Source organism: Dermacentor albipictus, chromosome 9 (assembly GCF_038994185.2).
Source record: "Dermacentor albipictus isolate Rhodes 1998 colony chromosome 9, USDA_Dalb.pri_finalv2, whole genome shotgun sequence".
Classification (NCBI taxonomy): domain Eukaryota; kingdom Metazoa; phylum Arthropoda; class Arachnida; order Ixodida; family Ixodidae; genus Dermacentor; species Dermacentor albipictus.
This window is the reverse complement of record NC_091829.1, coordinates 98,487,658-98,510,403: the sequence shown is the minus strand read 5'-3', so window position 1 is coordinate 98,510,403 and position 22,746 is coordinate 98,487,658. Positions and strand designations below refer to the sequence as shown.

General features: G+C 46.2%; 2 long non-coding RNA genes across 9 annotated transcripts in view; both read right to left on the bottom strand.

Moving 5' to 3' along the window:
- The window catches only part of LOC139049549 (uncharacterized), a 115,008-nt gene that overhangs the window by 69,435 nt on the left and 22,827 nt on the right, over positions 1-22,746 (bottom strand). The gene's annotated exons all lie outside the window — the stretch shown is intronic.
- Positions 8,493-22,673, bottom strand: LOC139049547 (uncharacterized). Of its 2 annotated transcripts, none has more exons than XR_011508383.1 (5): positions 22,488-22,673; positions 21,613-21,655; positions 20,682-20,781; positions 18,896-18,964; positions 8,493-11,715 (listed from the first exon to the last, which is right to left on the bottom strand). It is a non-coding gene; the product is annotated as an uncharacterized lncRNA (long non-coding RNA). The 2 variants fall into 2 exon arrangements; XR_011508382.1 differs by having other exon boundaries at positions 20,676-20,781; positions 22,488-22,671.

Sequence of the window (22,746 nt, the reverse complement as noted above, 5' to 3'; positions counted from 1 at the left end):
CGCCCTCTGCTGGCTCTCCTCTTTGAAGGACCCAACTGGACGACTTGCACGTTGGGCATTGCGCCTACAAGAATATACATTTTCTATTATATATAAGTCAGGACGCCTGCATAAAGACGCTGACTGCCTGTCCCGCAATCCCGTGGATCAACCGGACGATACCGATGCAGACTCGGACATCAGTATTCTGTCCCTCTCCGGCTTCCTCCACATTGGCGACGAGCAGCGCAAGGATCCTGTTCTTCGAACACTTATGGAACGCCTAAGCTCCTCGCCCAATGACCCGTCCCTTCGGATGTTCACCTTGCGCGATGGAACTTTATACCGTCGTAGCGTTCGTCCTGATGGCCCGGAGCTCCTCCTAGTCGTCCCCAAGCACCTTCGACTCACCGTGCTCCAGCAACTTCATGACGCTCCTACTGCTGGACATCTGGGCGTCACTCGTACTTACGACCACCTGCGGCGCCGCTTCTTCTGGCCTGGCATTTATCGCTCTGTGCGCCGTTATGTCGCTTCTTGCGACCTGTGTCAGCGCCGGAAGACGCCTGCTATGCCTCCCGCTGGTTTGCTTCAACCCATTGATATACCTACAGAGCCCTTCTTCCGTGTGGGCCTCGACCTCCTTGGTCCGTTTCCAATTTCCATCAAAGGAAACAAATGGATTGCTGTAGCAACCGATTATGCCACTAGATATGCCATCGCACGAGCCCTGCCAACCAGCTGCGCTACAGATGTCGCCGACTTCTTACTAAAAGACGTCATCCTGCACCACGGCGCCCCTCGCCAGTTGCTGACGGATCGCGGCCGCTACTTTCTATCGAAGGTCGTTGATGATCTGCTCCGCTCCTGTTCTACAGAACATCGGATTGCTACCGCGTACCACCCTCAAACGAACGGCCTCACCGAGCGACTCAACCGCACACTCACTGAAATGCTCGCCATGTACGTTTCCAACGATCACCGCGACTGGGACGTCGCTTTACCATACGTCACTTTCGCATACAACTCGTCCCGTCACGACACTGCCGGATTTTCACCATTTTTCCTTTTGTACGGCCGCGACCCCACCTTGCCTTTTGACACGTTGCTACCTTCCGCAGTACAGTCACCCAGCACTGCTTACGCTCGCGATGCTATTGACTTAGCCGCCCAGGCCCGAGATGTCGCCCGTCATCGCCTCACAGTCTCGCAAGCTTCTCAAAAGCGACGCTACGACCTTCGGCACCGAGACCACCATTTTTCACCTGGTTCCCTTGTCCTTCTCTGGACGCCTTCACGTCGTGTCGGCTTGTCGGAAAAATTACTGTCCCGTTTTTCTGGTCCGTACCAGATCTTACGCCAACTGTCCGACGTGACCTACGAGATCGCCCCACTCGGTCAGCCTTCCGTGCCTCCCAACTTAACCAGTGATGTTGTTCACGTCACCAGGCTCAAGCCCTATGTCCCCCCAATAAGTGAGGCTGTTTAACTTGCACCGGGACGGAGCTCCCCCACCGGGAGGGTGATGTTACGGTGAAGTGAAGGAAGACGTTGAATTGGACTAGAGAAAGACGAAGTCTGGCGGTTGCCTGAACGCCATATCCATCATTTGTAAATATAAGTTATTTTATACTCGTGGGCCTGCTTTCTTCCCGCAACAATATATATGGGGTTTTACGTGCCAAAACCACTTTCTGATTATGAGGCACGCCGTAGTGGAGTACTCCGGAAATTTCGCCCACCTGGGGTTCTTTAACGTGCACCTAAATCTAAGTACACGGGTGTTTTCGCATTTCGCCCCCATCGAAATGCGGCCGCCGTGGCCGGGATTCGATCCCGCGACCTCGTGCTCAGCAGCCTAACACCATAGCCACTGAGCAACCATTGCGGGTCTTTACCCTGTTTTGTGCACAAACATGAATCTATATAAAACAACAAATCGACGAAATGCTGCACGACGACATCATCCAGCTGTCGAAAAACTCATGGGTGTCTCTTGTATTCTCGGCGAAGAAGAAGGATAGAATTCTGCATTTCTGCGTCGATTAGCGTAGCCTGAACAAAATCACGATGGAGGTATACGCCCTCCCTGTGAGAGATGTTTGGAAAAATGACTAATGGATGCGAAACTTTTGTTACCGAGAGGAACGAGGTAATTTCCATTTTGAGTGACTTTTAATAAAAGAACGAGCGAGGTGAAGCGAAGAGAAGCACTAGTAAAACATGTAACCCCTACACACTTGAATAATAGAGCTAAAGTACCAGAGAATAGACTAGTAAGGTCTCAAAGAATTAGAAAGCCCCACGCCGCCATAAATAATGTTTGTGAATGTTCACCTTGTGGACGTGGATATATTGTCGGCGGGTCGGTATCTTCCGCTTCACGATGACGCCAGGGATGAGCGCGATGTGGTCGGATGGCTCATGGAAGGCCTAGGAACGAACAGCAGGGTAGGCTTGCCACATTCTTGTCCCAGAGAACCAACGGAATTCCCAGGGCTGGAATTCGTACCGGTCCAAGTGCAGGGTACCGTGGCCGGCTGAGGAATCGCCAGGTAAATGGAGTAACATGGTAGCAGCTGGGCTTCGGGACGGGAACCCGACGAGCTCTTCCTGATTGGCACTGATCGCTTCTGATGATGATGATGATGATGATGATGATGATGAAGCCTCAATTCTGTGCTGTTCTTCGAGCTTCTCTCAGCACTTCTTTTTCGTTTTTCTCATTCTTCGCGTGTTAAATCACTATTGGTCAAATTTGTTCGTTCGTCACTTCCGGTCTTCCTTTTCTTTACCTTCCATTCGCCACACGGAAGGATCATTGCCTCTTCGTCGTCTTTGTCGTGCTCGATTCGTTTCGGACAAGCACCGCACAGCACCACGGACACGGCCTACCACATCTGAATACCTCGCGCAAAATAACCCCTTCCCCCCGCTTCTTTGTGAAAGATAAAAAACTATCCTAAACGGGCGTGAGACCGGAAACACAAATATTTCCGCACAACACAATCCATGAACTAATTCCCTGAATGTACACTGAGGCACAAATTATTTCGCACGGGCAAAAAATCAGTCCACAGCAGTCATTAAACAAGAACAGTCTTATATTTTCTGTCACAAGCTTAGCGCCTGTGGTTACAACCAACTGTGATTTTGCCTGGTCTTCCCCCCCCCCCCCCCCAAATTCTGATTCTGAGTTAGCGTTGACAGAAGGGCGTCAAGTGCATAACATTGACTAGTTCAGGCAGTGAGCGGCGGCGCTGTGATTTCAGAATAGCGTCTAGCACGACTTCATGTCCTGTGCGGGAATACGTCACGTAATCTTGTAGGGTCCGAAGGAGTGTCGCGAAAGCTTCTCGCTTAGCATTAGTCGGCACATTGGAGTCCAAACCCAAACACGGTCGCAGGACTGGCACTCGACGTAACGTTGTCGAAGATTGTAGTTTTGGCTTTCGGCCCTCCGCTGGTTCTTGACCGGCCGGCGGGTGAGCTGTCGGGCTTCATCGACGCGGTGAAGGGAGGCGGTGACTTTCAGATACACTTCGACGGTGACGTGCGGCAGCATGGTGTCGAGAGTCGTGGCCGAGTTCCTGCCGCAAGCCAGCTTACGGTGCGATCTGCGCTGTTTCTTGCACAGCCATGTTGTGAGCGAAGGTTATGAACGGGAGGACGGCATTCCTCGTATTGTGTTCGATGTCGACATACATCGCTAACATGTCGGTGAGCGTTTTGTTCCTTGTTCACACGTTCTCTAGGCCGTTCGTCTGCGCTTTGTAGGCAGTGGTCCTCCTGTGGCTTGTCTGGCTGTATTGCAGAATGGCTTGGGTGAGCTCCGCTGTAAAGGCCGTTCTTCGGTCGGTGATGAGGGCTTCTGAGGCGCCATGTCACAGCAGGATGTTCTCGATGAAAAATTTCGCTTCTTCCGCTGCTCTACTTTTGGGCAGTGCTTTTGTTTTGGCGTAGCGCGTAAGGTAGTCTGTGGCCACGAAGATCCACTTGTTTAGAGATATTAATGTCGGAAATGGTCCCAGCGAATTCACCACAATCTGCTAAAACTGTCTGCAAGGACGCTCGATCGGCTGTAGTAAACGTGATGGCCTTGTCGGTGGTGTTTTTCGTCACTGGCTATCACGGCCTGTCTTGAGGTAGCGGGTGACGTCAGTGGTCACGAGTGGCTGGTAGTACTTGTATTCTTGCGAGCGTGCGGGAAAACCCAAGGTGCCCGGCTGTCTGATTGTCGTTCAAGACTTCTGGCCTCAGTGCTGCTGGCACGACGACAAGGTAGTTTGCACGGAGGGGGGAGAAGCTCTTTTTACGAGGACGTCGTTGCGCAAGGAAAACGAAGACTAAACGAAACAAATAACTCGGTGTCTCGGAGGGAGAAACGATCTACGCGAGCCAAACGCCGTGATCGGCACGGACAGCCGGACCGCGACGCGCCATGAAGGTGGACGCGATCATGGGGCTGACGCCTCGATGGGATCGTACACTATCTCTCTTGAGAGCACCACGCAGACGCATGACTCCTCGCCAGCAGCACGGCACACATCGCAGGGGACCTTTCCCACCAGACGCGCTACGGCGCAGCGATCACACATCAGAGGGGTCCCGCATTGGACGCTGCACCTAAGAATCGCGCTGTGAGCGGAAAGAGGAGCCGCGTCGCCTAAACACGAGGGTTCGAGTGACGCACGCTGGAAGTTAGAAGGGGAGAGAGCGAGAAAATTTATTAAACGCAACGGTATTGGGGCATTCTCGCACTGGTCCCCGCACGGCCCCAATGCGCTCAAACGACACGAAGGCGAGATGGATGGATGGATGGATGTTATGAGCGTCTCCTTTGGAACGGTATGGTAGGTTGCGCCATCAAGCTCTTGCTATTATACTGCCTAATGTCCTACCTAGGTTAAACAATAAAAAAAAACACTATGTACTACCACACCCTAATTTTGATCCCCTATTTCGAACTGTGCTTTTGTACGTCTCAGTTTTTTGTCGTTTTCCTACTTTTCTTCCACCAATCCTCTAATCGCACCTTACTAATGCCTATTGCGGACATGTTTACTTTTCCAATGATCTCGCTGAACCCAAGTGCTTCAAGGAGGCCAGTGGCGCCTAAATCGACCGCTGGGTAGACGTCTTCATATTGTAATAAAAAATGCTCCATAGTCTACCTAGCTTCACCGCAGCAAGCACATGCTTCTTCTTACGTCTTATATCTTGCTTTATAGGTGCTTGTTCTAAGGCATCCCGATCTCGCTTTGAAAAGTAGTCAGCTTCCCTTTGAGTTATCATAAATTGTTTCTTTCCTGATTTCATTTTTTCCTCCTAAGTAGTTACTCATGGCAGGTTTCTTTTCCATTGCCGCCACCCATGAGATTATTAATGCCTCTTTTACTTTCCGCTTGAGCTTCTTTGTTGCTGCGTTGCCCACCCTACAGGCCGCATGCTTGCTGGAAAGCTTCCTAGTTATTTTTCTCCACTGTGAATCAATGTTTTTCCTGTGTAGATACCTGAATACTCTTCCAGCCCCTTTACTTTCTTCCATATTCTTCAGCCGTCCGTCACACTCAATTTTACTGCGCGCTTCCCCAACTTCAAAGCTAGTCCAGCCCATATCACCCTGCACATCTTCAGCAAAGCTTCAGAAGTTGGCGAGTGGCGCGCCACCTGTCGGGGCAGCGCGGTACGTTGCGAGAAGGGGGTCTTCTGCGTTGTCGCAAGATGGCTCTGCGTGTGCGCCAAGAGCAGAAGAAATGTAGCGGAAACATTCTTCGCTACTCGTTTAACGGCGACTTCTGTAATTTATACGCTTATAATTACGGATATACACCGCAGCGTAACTTTCTACGGCGCCTTTATAAGGCAACACCGCATTCACTATAGAGGCGCTTTTGTCGCATTTCGAACCATCGAACTCATGGCTGAGTGGTAGCGTCTCTGTCTCACCCTACGGATACCCTGGTTCGATTCCCACCCAGCCCGTCTTCTAAGTTGTTTTTATTTATTAATTACCTTTCGCCATTTTTTGCTCACAGCCAAAGCCGACGGCACCGGCTTTTCTGGGACACGAGCTCCTTAACGCTATCGCGTTAATACACGGCGGAATACTCGAAGGCCAACGTCGGTACATCCTTGTAGGTGCTCGACAAGGCTTCATAACTCTGCACTTGCTCGTTGCTGTTGGGTGGTGTTGTCTGCAGTTATTGTTCCTAGAAAGGCGTCGTTGTCGAGTTCGCCTAGCAGTGGCGGGTCAATAGGGGTGCGCGACAGGCGGTCGCCGTCAGAATGCTTCCTCCCGGACTTACGGATCACGATGATGCCAAATTTCTAGAGTCTGAAATTCTAATGCGCTATTTGAACTGATGGATCCTGTAAGCTTGCTAGTCAACGCAGGCGAGCTGGTCACTTACCACTTTTAAGCGCCTGCCGTATATGGAATGTCGAAATTTCACCGTAACCCAAATGACCGGAAGACACTCTTCTCTTGTCGTAGAGTAATTCGCATGCGCTTTTGACAGCGACCGGCTAGCGCAAGCTAATTATGCTTTTAACTCTGTCCGTTCTATAAACTAGCACGACACCGAGGCCTACGCTGCTTGCGTCGGTCTTCATTACCGTCTCGGCGTCTTCGTCGAAGTGTTAAAGCACCAGTGGTGACTGCAGCCGTCGTTGCAGCTCCTAAAAGGCGTCGTATTGCAAAACTGAAAACAGCAAGCGCATCTCCATCGGCTGCTCCTTTTAGTTTTCCGGATAAGGGCTGACGGACCGGCCCCCGGCTTGGCCTCTATATGGTCGATGCTACGACGACAGGTAGCGGCCCGGGGACGGTGAACGGAATCGTCGTCGAGGGCTCCACTGAGTTGCGGTGAGGTAGTGGGTCATATCGTGAGGGCGTTCACCTTGCTGAGGCAGTGAAGCGTAGACGGTGGACCCTCGTAGTCCCCATTTTACGGTATGGGCACAAGCCATAAACATGACCCGCTTCTTCGCAGTGATAGCAGAACGGATGGTTGTCGCGGGTGCCCCAACGTCGGTCTTCCTTATTGGGATGCTGCGCCGAGCCACTGCCGAGCTTTCTGGCAGCGGCGGCGGTGGCAGACGGAACTGCGGTGCTGCAGGACCCTGGCGCGGGCGCAAAGGGGTACCATGGCGTATGGTGACGGTGGCTTATGTCATAGCATTTGGCTGGAGTTGCGGCAATTGCGGCTGCAACTGACAAACTCCAAGTGATCGTTGTAGTTCCTCCTGGACCCCCTCAGTGACCGAGGCCATGTGTAGTTGCAACGAAGGCAAGATCTTGGGCAGTTCTTCACGCACAATGGTCCTGATGGTCTCTTGGAGGCCACCGGAGCCCATTGCTGGATGGCGCCCTGCGGCGTCGTGAGCACTTGGCGTTCACATTATCTAGCGCTCATTTGCCAAGTTTTTTAAGTCGCTCCGCACCAAGACGGGGACTTTTTTTTTCTTTCCGGAACATTCTGCGAGAAAGGACGGGTCATCTCTTCCGTGAAGATCACGATGGTCTCATTGAGCAGCTGCACTCGGCTTTCTAGTTGAGTTTGCGTTTTCTGTTTGCCTATGACGCTTGTGAATGTCTGCAGGAAGCCGCTGCACAACAGGTGCCACTTTGTTAAGATGGTTTCTCGATTCTGGAGGCGCGTCCTGGCGGCGTCTTAGAATGCGAAAAAGACATGGTGCAGCTTGTCGTTGCTCTTTTAATTAGTAAATTTCATACCTCTCCAGCCATCTTTCCGGGTCCACATACACTGTAAACAGAAAAACACCCAGATGGGCGTTTTTTGCTTGTCCTCTAGCGCATTCCCTTTTGTACATCTTTTTCCTCCCATTGAATGGGCGTACGATAAAACTCCCATTGACATGGGCATTGATTGGGCACACAACGGGGGTACCGTAATACGCCCACTTCACCCCCTTCACCCCCATTTGACGGGGAGGTACAATGGGAGTTTTGTGAAGGAATTAAAGGCATTTTAGTTTAGGTGCGGCAAGCACGTAGCGAAATGCTTGGTGGCACGGGTCCCGCGCTTACGCAGCACCAGCGGAACGCCGCAGGCCGAAATGTCGAACGCCGGCGATCAAGGCTCAAGGGAACTCGTCCGTCCGTGAGCTGCCACCCAAGCAGGCGTCGCACCTGCTCGGAGCGAACGCCGGCGTCCGACACGGTGGCCTCCGGTATTCCGTCTGCTGCTGCATAGGCGCGGCGTACCGCCACGAAGCATTTCGCCGCGGGCTCGCCGCACGTGGTCCAATCGACGGCACACGGCCACCGCTGAATCCACCAAGTCACGCGCACACGTGGTCCAATGGTGAATGAACCCGTCACCGCCCGTCTTCATTTTTTCCTTTCGCTGATCACAGAGCCCCTCGTTGCAAAGCTTTTATACAATCGTCCTATCGAAAATGCTAGTTACCGGAAGTGCCTCCGAGGCCAGCAAACGCCTTCGAGAGCAGTTGCTACTTGCTGAAAGGAAAAATGCACGAGACACACATTGACAGCAAAAGAAAATTTATTAAACACCAAATGTAAGAAATATATGTTCACTTTCGGGCCCAAAAGAAAGCAAATTTCTGCCCCAGTAAAATAATTGTCTTGATTTTAAAAAAGAATACTGTACATAGTAAGCATGCATGCCAGTTACTAGTATTCTGCATGTCCTAACACAATGAAATTAGCAAATGAAAGAAATGCTAAGAAATCTTATCTCGTTTCATACTGAACTGTAACTACATAGCCATGTGTTTGAACTGTTACTTTGCACTGACACTCCACACTTTTGCACAGACTATATATTGAGCTTGCTTGACTAACAGTAAAACTCCATTTGGGCCTAGTTGGTACATAATTCTGAACTTAAACTTACAGCACAAACACCTAAGACGGACCACAAAAGGCAGATACGGCACACACTGGCGCTAACTGACAACTTCTTTATTTCTTTGTCATCGATGCATATATAAACCCTAGGCCACACAACCGCACAGACTACATTACAGAGATCTACCAAATTACCGCATAAGCAAACGTAGGAAGTCAAATTCAGATGGGTGCAGGGACAAAGATATGTCACTGATGCAATTATCGCCTTGCCTTTTTATGTGGTAGGCCTCTAAGGCAAGCTGCGCATGCTCATCCTTGCTTTTGCCAAGAATCGACATCCTATCAAGTCGTGTCTCACAATTGTTGTAAGGGTTTGCATGCGCAACAAGGTGCACTCCTCTACCTACATTCTTGTTTACTTTTTTGCGCATGTTTCCTGCATGGTCCCTTAAATACATAAGGTCATCTATCAACTCAAGGGAGTTGCTTGCAGGCATAGTGTTCCCTTGGCTTTTTCTTCGCCGAACAAGCTTTTAAAGCTATGCTCACGCACCTGCGGAGAGAGCAGAGGAGGAGGCCAAATTCGGCATAGTGCTTCATACATGTCGCGCGCTGTCGGCGTGGTTTACACCATTCCACTCTCATGTGGTAAGATATAGCTTGGCTAGATAGGGCATTGTGTCAATGAGCTACTCAGGGAACATGCGCAAAAAGTAAACAAAAATGTAGATAGAGCAGCGCACCTTGGTGCGTATATAAACTCTTGCAACAATTGTGAGGCACAACTTGACGGAACGTCGATTCTAGGCAAAAGCAAGAATGAGCATGCGCGGCTTACCATAGAGGCCTCCCACATAAAAAGGCAAGGCGATAATTGCATCAGTGAGATATCTTTGTCCCTGCACCCATCTGAATTTGACTTCCTACGTTTGCTTATGTGATAATTTGGCGGATCTCTGTAATGTAATCTGAGTGCCTGCACGGTTGTGTGGTCTAGGGTTTATATTGCATCGACGACGGAGAAATAAAGTTGTTAGCCTCGATGTGTCGTATGTTCCTTTTGTGGTCCGTCTTAGGTGTTTGTGCTGTAAGTTTAAGTTGCTTGACTAAGCCATTCTAAATTAACAGTGGCTTGTATAATGAGGCTGATCAGTGGTATTTTGCATGGACTAGCACACAAATATGATAAATGTCAAAGTACTAAATTAAGAAATTGGGACTCGACACACAAACAAGCTACATAATTTAGTGTAGTTATTGGGCTGTATTTCCGAGCAGGCTATTAAATATAAACCGTATTTACAAACCAGAACCCACCTGCTGATTATGAGACGTGCCGTAGCGAGTAACCCCGGATTAATTTGGACAACCTGGGGTTCTTTAACATGCACCTAAACCTAAGTACACAGGTGCTTTTGCATTTCACTCCCACTGAAATGCAGTTTTGTTTACGACTAGATTTGCGAAAGTTCTGAACAGGATTCCCCCTATATTTTAACAGTGGGCACTCTTTAAATGGAGCCTCAAGGGGCCGGGGAAATTGGTTCCATTTACCAGGCATTCTATTTAGTGCGAGACATTGCAGAGAGCCAACCGACCATCAGGATGGTGTCCTGTTTTAGCGGCAGTTTCGCTTAAGCGATTTTCGTTTATGAAGGTTCCACTGCAGTCCTTAATAGTGGATGAGTTGTGTTCTGCATGGACACTTTAGCATGGCTACCATGTTTAGTTGAATATTGTGCAAGCAGCGACATTTCACTGTACCCAGTGCAATATATAAAGCCAGCATTGTAACATGCTGCAAATGCAGCCACAAACAAGTAACTCCCCTATCATACCCAATAACAGCATCTTTAGACGAGATTAGTACTGCTTTCTCATGTTTAAGTGCCTTGTTTTCAGAAATCAAATCCTCCTGATCACATTGGTTTCCAATTGTGTCATTCCCCGCGCTGAGGTCATTTGAGATTGCATTTAATTGCACTTCAGATAGCATATTGGTCTTATTTAAAAAGCACATGGCATCACAGTCACCACCTAGATATAGAATTTGAGCTGCAACGCAGTAGCAGACATTCTGAGGTAGATGCCTAACTATTCTTTTGAATTGGGATGCATACTCAAAACACTGCTATGCAATTGCAGACAGGGCTGGTAGTGTAGCAACCAGGACAGATTTAACGGACATACAGGAGCAAAATTGTGTGAGCTTTGAATAAATATTCTCTCTGAGGAACCATGCTGTCCAGTTATAAAATGGGGATCGAAATAAAGTAGTTGGATAGCAAACCTGCATTTCATTAAGTAAATAAAATACTGTTCATGCTACCTTCCAGGGTGCACACTACATTCTCTTTCTTTGAATGTGAATTTGTTACCTTCCCATGGGTTGCCAAATGTATGGGTGTATTGTTGGTCTAGGGTCTCAGGCTCAGGCTACAGGCTAGAGCCTCTAGCCTGAGCTCAGGCTAGAGGAAATATTTCGACAAGGAGACTTGCCAGGTTGAACAACGAGTGTCTCAGGCTGGAGCCATTTGGTTCCCTTGCAATGATGTTGGCTCCAGCTTGAGACTTTTTTTGTTGGACAACTGTTGACAATTAATGTCGCCATCTTTTCATTTACCCTCGTCTTATTCAACCCATTGCTCCACGCAGGAGCTGCAGTTTCTTTAAGAATAAAAATATTAATGAGCTCAAAGGCTTTGTGCATGGATGCGTCCCCAAGTGCAAAAATTCGTTTTCAATGAATGACAGAGTTGGTACCTTTCTTGAGCATTCAATAAGAAGAACCAAAATTAAGCTAACAGACTGGTTATGACGACAAGTAAACATGAATTGATGTGGAGTGCCATTTCTTCATTTCACACCAGGCTTGGGGCCAGCCGGACTTCTTCCTAAAATTGAGAAAATTTTTCTAATTAATTACATATTAAGAGTAATCTCTTCATAACCTAAAAATTTAAAAAAATGGTTATTTGGTTATTCATATTTAGTTAGGAACAGCGCGAAGAACACTGACGAAGTAAGGGCGTATACAGTAATGACACATAGTGCTGGTTGACTACAGATTTAATATTAGAACAGACAAACAGTTAAGTACTTTGGAATGCTTCCTAAAAGCCATAAAAAACCAAAGCAGGAAGCAGTTGTACGAAATAATGTATGTGCATGAAAAATGCACTTGATCATGGGTTTGCAGATATGTGTGCCATTTACTTGTCAGTTAACAATATGTGTTACACTGAAACATTTCTCCTACAATTTGGCAATTCTGTGGGCACTGATTATTGCTTGGGTCAGTTGGTTGCTGTTGTTACTGCTATTAGTGTATGGTGAAGTGTAATGTAAATGGGGAAGTGCTACTGACAACTACGAACATTGGCAAATTTTGCTGCACCAGGATAATGCACGCATTGTCCTGCTGCAGCAAAACTTTCCAGTAAACTTTCACAGTTCTCTGTAGTACTTTCCCATCTGTCTCGCCTCACACTGTTTCATCTATAGCGCTTCACCATACTATAATATGCGCCACCAACTGACACAAAATTCTACCCTTCTGAAGTTCCTACTGCTACTTCGCACTCGTCACATTCAGGCTGCCAGCCGTACTAAGCCCAATGTAGTATAACTGCATGGACTGGCAGCTCCTGTCATGGATTTACTCTGGTGTAATGGCACCACAGAAGCAAACGAAGACAAAGACATGCAGGACACAAGTGCTTAACCTCAACTCTGGCTTTAATAAGAAAACAGACATATACAACACGTAGTGACACGAAGTGACGTTATTAATTCAAAAACAAATTCTTCGTGCAATTTAATTGAGAATGACTGATGCATTTGTCCTTTTCACGCTAATCTGCCAAAGCTTAATTATCTTATGTACATTTGCTCATAATTTCTGGCAACGAGTTTCGAAGAACACTGGAACGAACCACTCTATTTTGCAGTGTATCACAATGTGCGGATGAGAGTTGTTGCACACAAACGTCATTAGCCTCAATCTCAAATTATTACAATGCGTGTCTATGCAATGCAAGCATGACTGGATAGGAATGGCAGACTGTACATAACCTCCGTTGCGCAGTGCAACGCTTGCAAATTGTGCTGCACGCAACAAACAAATTAGTTTGTTTTCCTGGCTTCAGTCTTTTTTTCTCATCACAGCAAATCTCTCTTCACATGTTTCATACAAAAAAAAATGTTTGCCCGTAGGGACCAGCTACACAATTACTCACGAAAATCCCAAATGCATACCAAACAACTGCAACCACTTCTTTACTTCATCATCTCATTCATTATATTCCCTAGTCATGCCTGATTTAGTTGCGCAAATCCTTTTTCTCAGGCCCTTGTTAGGAGAGTTTTGTGCTGCAACAAAAGGCAGAAGCCAAAAAAAGGAAGAGGTTGGTTGTGGCTTGAAGCACAATATGCATCTAGTGAGCTAGGCCGCAAGCGTTGCGTAGTCTGCTGCCATCACAAGGCCGTGCCTACATTGGACAGATGGGATGCTCTATTAATGTGAAATCAGGGAGATTGAGGCAGTATGAGTCATCTGTGTGAAACAACCCTCCCTCACACAATGGTAAATGCTGCAAAGAATGTGACCGCGGTCCTGTGTTCCACAAAACTTGCGTTGTAGCGAGATATTATGACCTGACAACATGCAACGTAATTGTGGTTTGCAACATTTAAAAAGAATGATAAATGTATCAGTGATCCATTAGTTGCACTGCATAAAGAATTTCTTTTAACAGATACCATCACATAATGTCTCCACCTGTTATTAAATATTGCGTTGCCTTATTTTAAAGCTTGAAGTGAGATCCGGCGCTTGTGTCATGCGTACATATCTTTCTTCGTTTACTTTTTGTGGTGCCAATACACCAGAATTTGTATAACCAAATGGCCACACTGCTTTTGTCACGTTATAGTGATGCTTGCAAAGCCTCGCAAACAGCAGCCTATTTGCTCAAAACGTGCTTTTGTACATATGCTTTTCCAAAAAGAAAAGCTGCGAAAAGGTAACAGAATCAACAGCAGTAGGTTAAATCCACTGCAATGCTTTACTTTTCTGCCTTTATTATTCGTTACACCTAAGTGGATCAGCCAGAGTGTGAATGTTACAGAAATGCACCAAATAAGTTGTTGAAATTATGCAAAAATGTTAACGCAACTAAGCATAGATTTATGTGCAATAATAGACACCACTCAGTTTCTTTCCTTCTGACACAAACGTAGTATATCTTATTTTTTTGGCATGAAGAAAAGCATATGTAGACCAGGCAATATTTGAATGAGAGCCTTCACGATTAAGCACCACTATGTGACCATTAGGGTACATACACTGTAAATAGTACAGATGATGCCCCGAATATCACAAGTGCAACATGTTAGCGAAAGCAGCAACCATTAACCCCGAAACTAACCAAATCCCACAAAAAAATGGCTGTGGCTTAGCTAAGGTTAAACCCAGGATGCGAAGCATACTAGCCTTTATTTTAGTTGTTGAACCACTGTTTAGCCTGGTGAACTGCTGTTGCTTGGCTATATTTGGTTTGGCTAGACGAAGAAACAACTCATGCAGGCGAGCGCACGAGCTGAGACCCGGCTATGTAGCTACGCGGCCGCAAGCGAGCGCACGAGTTGAGCCTCCGCTTTTGCAGCTGTTATGACGTCATATGGTAGCTACGCGGCCACGCGCGGCGCAGCAAGGAAGAGCATGGTTGTGCGGCTAGTATGCTTCGCATAATAAAAAAGAGATGTATGTGTCAGTGCAGCACCTGTATTCTGAAGTTACAGGAAAGTGGCATGCTTGTTAACAAACCTACAACCAAGGCACATTTGTATGTGGCCAACCCCTGCCTCTTTATGTGCTTTCGTGCCTTTGACAAGGTGTTACTAGATATTTATTTGCTTGTCTGTTGCAAAAACACATCAATTATCAGGTCCGTGCACAGTGCACCATGCCATTTATCTATGTGGACTCACTTTGAGTCCTTAGCACTGCTCTCGCCTGTTCAGAACTAACAATCGCAAAAAGACTTGTTCTACTTAAATCTACATGCCTGAACATGTGGGTTCTGCAGTTGAAATAAGGTAATTATAAGTAAAACGAATGACATGTTCTGATGAACTTTGTTTTCATAATCTAATTGCTTATTTGGACACATAACCAGTCAGATCATTCGCACTAACACAAGAAAACAAATTCAACACACTGGTTTATACTGGTCGGTGCTCTTTTGACTTTAGTACACACTGAACCAACGACAGGCAGTGAGAAATACCGACAACCACTAACTTCCAGATGGCATTATTGGTCACATGTGCACATGATATAGCTACAAAAACCCAAAGGAAAGTAAACAAAGAAAAAACTACATTTTAACAGAAAAAGAACAAGCCAAAACAAATTTCTTCTGGTAGCTAAGTCACAATCAAGGTGCAAATGCCAGCTATAGTTCGGCAAGCACACATTTAGTTATTTTGCTCAGTCGCTCAATATCACAATTTCTTGTTTGACAGCAACACTGACGGGACATCTGTGCATATCTTTATTGCAAATGCCATTTTTGCTTGCCCCCAAATCCTTTTGTGGTTATTCATTTAGTACCTGCTTCGCCTGTACTGGCGCCGCAGGGGGATATACATTATGTGTAATGTAACTTACAGTCAAATCAAGCAAACAAAGCAGGGAGGGAATTATCTTTGAAAACTATGCAATCATTTGCAGGCGGAAAAACATTGCAGTCCCTTTGGTCCAAGGAAAAAACAATGTGAGGCATCACCACTAAGGAAATTAATAAACCTGTTTAGTGTAATCTCTTCCTTGTGAGGTATGATGATAGCCTGATATGAATTTCCCTATCTCTACATGTTTGGAACAGTACATGCTAAGAAATAACTTTAACTGAAGAGATTTCCTAGTCTTTTCAATCCTGCCATTGCAGCTTACCCTTACTCTCAGTAATACAAAGCCATTTAGTACGACTTCAAATTTTGAATTTGAGAGTCAGCGAATAAAGATATGGTTTTACGGTGTGTCACATAGGTAGTATGAAGCAAACCCAGCCTTGCTTTTTTGTCCACTCTGTCCTCTTTGATACTGTCACACGCAGTGGGACGACACTATCATGAAAAGTGCTGGCAGTGGAGGTGAATGCTATGTCTGTCTCTCATTTCAATGCATCTCTGAAACTACAGATTATGCAACCCCCAGTACTAAACACGTGGGAAGACTGTGCACACAATACCACGCCATATCAGCACATCTAGTCTTTCCACACGCAGCAGATCACCTCTAGAACAGGGTGTGCAGGCTGCAGATGTGCTCAGCTGCGCTAGAAATGAAGACACACATGGACTGGGCCCCTCTGAGGGCCCCCTTAAAAGCTCAGTTTGTCATATTTTGTTTCTGCAATAGGCTAGTGCAAAGAGTGAATTTGCTTCATTCCTGAATAACGGGAAAATCAGACATCCACCCATTCGTAGCAATTGCTACAAAGGAAACTCATACAGATTCCTCGAAAGAAAAGCCTCATAGTTGAAGAAAAATTCGTCCTGGTCCGGGACTCGAACCCGGGACCACCGCCTTTCCGGGGCAGCCGCTCTACCATCTGAGCTAACCAGGCGGCTAGCAGATGGCAGGGCGAAGTCGAATTTGTCGACAACACAAAGCAAAGGCAAGAGTTTCATGTAGTAGTTCTGCGGAAACCCGCAAGGTGGAGAGAAGTAATGAATAAAGGGAAAATCAGACATCCACCCGTTCGTAGCAATTGCTACAAAGGAAACCCATACGGATTCCTCGAAAGAAAGGCCTCATAGTTGAAGAAAAATCTGCCCTGGCCCGGGACTCGAACCCGGGACCACCGTTTTTCCGGGGCAGCCGCTCTACCATCTGAGCTAACCAGGCGGCTAGCAGATGGCAGGGCGAAGTCGAATTTGTCAACAACACAAAGCAAAGGCAAGAGTTTGACGTAGTAGTTCTGCGGAAACCCACAAGGTGGAGAGACGTAATGAATAAAGGGAAAATCCTGGTTAGCTGAAATGGTAGACCGGCTGCCCCGGAAAGGCGGTGGTCCCGAGTTCGAGTCCGGGACCAGGATGAATTTTTCTTCAACTATGAGGCCTTTCTTTCGAGGAATCCGTATGGGTTTCCTTTGTAGCAATTGCTACGAACGGGTGGATGTCTGATTTTCCCTGTGCTTCAAATGTGCTTCATCCAAAGTATGTTATCGCGACCATGCTGTTCTGTCGCACCTAGGCTCCCTGCGCTTGAGCGGAAGTTGTATTTTCTTCTATACGTTTGTTCAGGCTGTCATTAAACAGTTGGTAGTTTGGCACTTCACTGTCTTCCTTTCTTCTATCCCTTTTCAAGAAATGTATTTTGCGCCACAAAGTATACCTCGGAAATCTAAGCACCAACTTGCCCAAGAAGTCCTTTTGGAACATCTACACAGGGTGTTTTGACTAATGTCATACCAAGTGAGCACACTACAAACCTTGCGTGCATCGTTTTCATGACTCTTTCGATGACCCTATTTCGTTTTCAGTGACTTTATCAACTAAGTATCTAGCGGCAGCTTGAACATAGGCACTCATGAGAACTCGCACCAGGCTTGGTCGAATATGTCCAGCACTGCATCACTGAGTAGTGAACCATGCTGTAAGAGTTGGCAACTAAATTGCCACCTTGAGATTGAAACTTTTCAACCTTACAATCAAGGCTTCAATTGCCCAGCCAGCAAGCTGCAGCAAATGTGTGAACTATAGTCATCTGATGTCACATTCTATGTCATAGCGATAGCAGCTGATCTCTCTAGTGGTGGCCCTCAAGGCCAACAGGCATCCCTTTCTGTGCACGTGCTTGTGTAGGACTAGGCAGATGGTGCCAGTTTGTTCTTCAGCATTAACACTATGTTCACGCTGTATCGGGAACACATTTTCTTACTCAGTGCAACAGCCCTTGAACCTACATAATTGCCACCAAGAGTCCTTTGTCCACCAACCTTTCCTTTGCCATGTCATTTGCTTCTGCCTTGATGTCATGGAGCAACTTCAGCTAGCTGAAGCATTGATGTTGTTTGAGTACCCACACAGCCTTGCAGTTTTCCAACCTGAACGTTGCTTCATTAAAAGCTGACATGATTTGGTCTCAGCAGACAGATCAGAGTTAAAAAACACTCATAAACTTCTTTCAAAGTCATTCTAACCTCGTCAATAATCCCGGGCCTTTTGATGTGTTATTCAGCATTGTCCAAAGCAAGTTGGCTCTTAAAAATCAAATAACAACTTTGTGAGGGCAGCTACTGGGCTACCTGTCTCTTCAGCGAGCCTGAAATGTCTCCCAGCCATCAAAGCAAGAGCGCAAATAAACGACAATGAAAAGTGTGGCAGACAAAATGTTCATGTAAATCCATATGTTTATCAACTGTTACACCAACTGAAAAAGATAGTGGCTTCCCAGTACAGTCTTGATGTACGTAGTTGTTTCGGTCACGAACAAACAGCCAGTTGCCCAGTCCTGCACAAGCACAGTGTAACGATGCTTATGGATTAAAATTTGTTGTGTGTGCATGTGGTGCAGTGTACCACATTTCATTTTCCTGAGGCTGCAGTACACTGGGAAGACTGGTTGCTACTTCAATAGGAAGCCCTTACAGTATTGCAGCCCTTTGTTCAGATCTTGCTGCAGATTGTATCATATGCGAATGCAAACTGCTTTGCAGGACACGTCAGTTCAGTTCAAGCAATTAGACCGAGTAACCCAAGAAATACTTCATGCCTCCAAAACGTTTTAATACAGTCCCTAGTTTAGTACAGGTTTTCGCCTGATGTTTTGGCTTCTACGGTATAATGCTGTGTATAAGGCTTGCTAGGTACTAGTGGTTTGATGTGCACACTCTCTTGTGTTGCTATAATTACAACTTGTAACAAAGATTTTCCTTCCTCACAAACGTTTGGACACAGTGCCTGTGAGTTCATCTTTTAACCTGTTTTTCATTGGATCTGTGCATTTACATGGAACGTAAACTACAAAATATCAGTACTGAGAATCGCAAAAGAACACACCTGCGTAACGATTCTGCCGAGATCGTTGGAGTGGTCAGTCACAGGATGCAACACCGGTAGAAAGGCATCCTGTGGTAAAGCAAAATAACAATCGTTGTAAGATGCGGATTAAAAATTTTATTCTGTGATGCTTTTGGCATGTATACTAATTACTACATTTGTATGTCAAATAGTTTTGCATAATAGCTGAGCAAGGTTAACGTCTCGCCCTGTGACTGTCAGCCAGTGCTACTCATGGCAATGGTGACAAATATGGCACATCCTTTCAAATGGAACTTTTGTGCATTACATGAATTGAACTTAGGTTCACATAATACATGACACCTGTGGTTAGAAGGATGTTTTGCATGCCACACCAACGCCACAAGTGGCACTGCCTAACACTTCCAGGGCCAGACTTAGTGCATAAACAATACAAATGTGCAACAAAGTGAACAGGTGGATAGCTGCTGCTATAACTCAAAGATTGCATGCATCATGCAGATGTGAATGCAGCTCCCATCAGGATAGAGTTGTCCTTTGGTGCACTTCATTTCTCTTCCTCTTTTGTCTTCATTGCATGCTGGTGCCATATGGTAATAATGAACAAAAATTAAGCACCTCAGTTCCCATTCTTGTTTTGCTACATGCTGTAAAGTCATCCAAATGCGCTTAAGACTCTTAAGGATGTACTTTAGCCATTTTGTCTTGACAATATTGGTACCGAGCATAATGCATCATGCAAGAAACTTGCATATACCGGGCACCGCTATAGACACTGCGACCTCTGCAGTTTGTCCACAATCTGGCATAATGTGCTCAAGCTGCCTGTAAACACTGGAGGGTGTCTATGATACATTAAGAAGCTCAGCAAACATGAGAAGGGCCTAAAATGAAGGTCAGAGAAGCAAAGCAAATTTTTAACCATTCCTCTCTATGTTGCTATGAATGTGAAGGTGCCAGCAAATGATGTATTTGAACTGTGTTTTTAATGGTGCAATACTAGAGAGCACATTTTTGCAATAATAATGTGACAGAGAAGAATGACAGAAACTAACTTAATGAATATTTTTCTAAACTTGCACGAGGGTTTCGTCATTATGCTGATGCACACACCTGCATATCTCTACTGTGAAGTCTTGTTTCGGTTTCCTATTTTATTTTCACATAGTAATTTACATCATACACTTGTCCTGAAATACATCACGTTAGGCTCCTTCAGTATTTTTTTTTCTTACTGGAACACACATGCCTATACAGGGCACACACTCAAATACATGCAAAGCTGCCACGGGACTGGCCATTTGAGGTCGACATGTTTGTACAGCGCAAAAGACGAGGACTGAAGGAAGAACACAACACAGGTGCTGTCACACACACACTCAAGGCACTCTGCGGGATTCTCAGGCTTTTTTCATGCTCCTACAAACACGTTATGTAGCACATATTGAGCCACAGAAAGCTGTACTGGAAAATGTTCACGTTGCACTACAATTTTATAATTGAGACTTTTTATCTAATTATAATATCTGAGTTGATTATTTGATTAAGAATAATTAGGTAATTAGGCAAAATGCAGAAAATCTAAGTATTTCCAAGAGACAGGAAACAACATTACCTAGGTTCTGTGCAGCTAGGTGGCATATGCATATTTTTTTAAGTTTTCTAAAGTTACGTGGGATAATCTGCATACGTCCCATGGAACAGGTGTCACACTAATCACTCTAAGTGATGCCGCTAAACTAGCCATTGCACTTAAAACATATAGGGTAATAAAAGTAAACTCTAGGTAAGAGCATACCAAGACCTCTATTGCTGAAAAGCGAAACTGATGGGAGGCGACTGATCTCCGGTTATGAAGCTGCTTCATCCTCACAGCTGGCAACGAAACGGCCGCAACCACAGTCCTGAAATAAAAGAGAAAAAGTTGACATTACAATGATCACATAGAACACGAAAAAGCTGGTCGCCAGTTTATCTTGGAGAGCATCTGCTGCTACATTAGGTTTTGTATATTGGTCAGCTTATTGCTAAACTAAGCTTGCCAAAATTTTATACCTTAATGGCTTTGCTCTTTACAAACTAAAACCTTTGCCTAACTCATACACTTATGCACTACTTAAGCTATGAGATGTTTACTGATCCCTTACAATGAATGGCTTCTAAGACAAATTATTTCACACAAAAGGATGCATAACTTATGAGTGTTACTGACATTGAATACCAAGGCATTACCTTTTTATAATAGACGATGGCAGACTTCAAGCACATTTTTCTCACAGATACAGGTTGCTCGGTCTGCCTTTCTTTTTTCACCAGCAGTAGAAATTTTGTTGTTAATATTAGTGCAATATAGGATGATGCTATGATGTGTGATATGATCCTGAGTTGAAAAGCGCCACTTTTTTGTGTGAATTTGGCACCTAGAATTCAAAACTCAATATCTGTGCCCAATACCCAACGGCACAGCAGCAAAGTAATTAAACATTAAACAAGTCCAGGTATCCAGTGCACAGCGCCAGCTGTTGAATAACAACACTGCACTAGCATCGACTGTATAGATGTAGCGTAGTATGTGCACGGCAGGCGTAGTGGCGGCCTCCAGCAAAGAACACAGCCATGGAGCGACGCGCCCGTATGAGCCATCGCCGGCAATTCTATCGCGTAAATTTATATATCTCGTCACGGCACAGGCGTCGTTTTCTGGCCGCCGAGGCGCCGGCGCCACTGGTACTCACCTGCTCCGGCCGCCGAGGTTCAAGTGACGGCGTATCCAGTAATCTGAATCAAAGAAGGACACTGTTACCGCCAAGCAGTACGCTAACTATAAACTATAAAGCGTTTCTTATACTCTGACCGGCAGTTCATGCGGCGTTGACCCGTAGTGCCGTTGGAAGCTCACCACACGCTTTTAATACCACAAACGCGCCGCCGACATTTCACGCCCGTAGATCAAAGTCGACGGGCGCAGGCTCTACATGCTACACGCCGCAGTCGCACACTCCCTGCACAATCAGCGGCGTGGGCGCGAAGAGACACAGACGATAGCACGGAGCGTACTGGCAAATCTGCACAATGCGCGCTTAGTGAGCGACCTACTACACACAATCGTACGAGCTAGGGGACTGGCGCCGCGTACGCGCCAGCTAGCAGATACCGCGCACAAAGAAGCGCCGCCGGTTCTCGCTCAAATGATCGCTGTACAAACACTCACACACGCGCACCGCAGTAAACCCTTAACGAGCCGCCGCATTTTCAGGCGGCGGTTAGGCAGCGAAGCTTAGCTCACCTTGCACTGCACATAACTATTATGGTAGTGGCTTGCGCTTCGGGGAGCATGTCGAATGTTCACATCCACCCTATTAAAGACGCGGCACAGTCCCTCATCATGTAAAATTCTAATGTTTAAGTACACTCGCTTGACCCTAAACACTCAAGTCACCTCGATTACGACAAAGCTCGAAGAAACACAGAGATCGTGCAAGATGGTTCTAGACGGCCAACTGTCGCGCCATGTTGTACTGAGACCTTCAATAAGTCATATCAGCGCGTCTCTTCACTTAGAACATATGCACACTCATAGAACGTGTAATAATCGTTCGAAGTCACTTACCGTGGAGTCTTGGGGGTTCAATGCTGTGAGAAACAACAACCACGGTAGAAGAATGCGCCGCCGCTGACAATGGCTGCCCCTTTATTTTTATTATTATTATTTGGGGTTTTACGTGCCAAAACCACTTTCTGATTATGAGGCACGCCGTAGTGGAGGACTCCGGAAATTTCGACCACCTGGGGTTCTTTAACGTGCACCTAAATCTAAGCACACGGGTGTTTTCGCATTTCGCCCCCATCGAAATGCGGCCGCCGAGGCC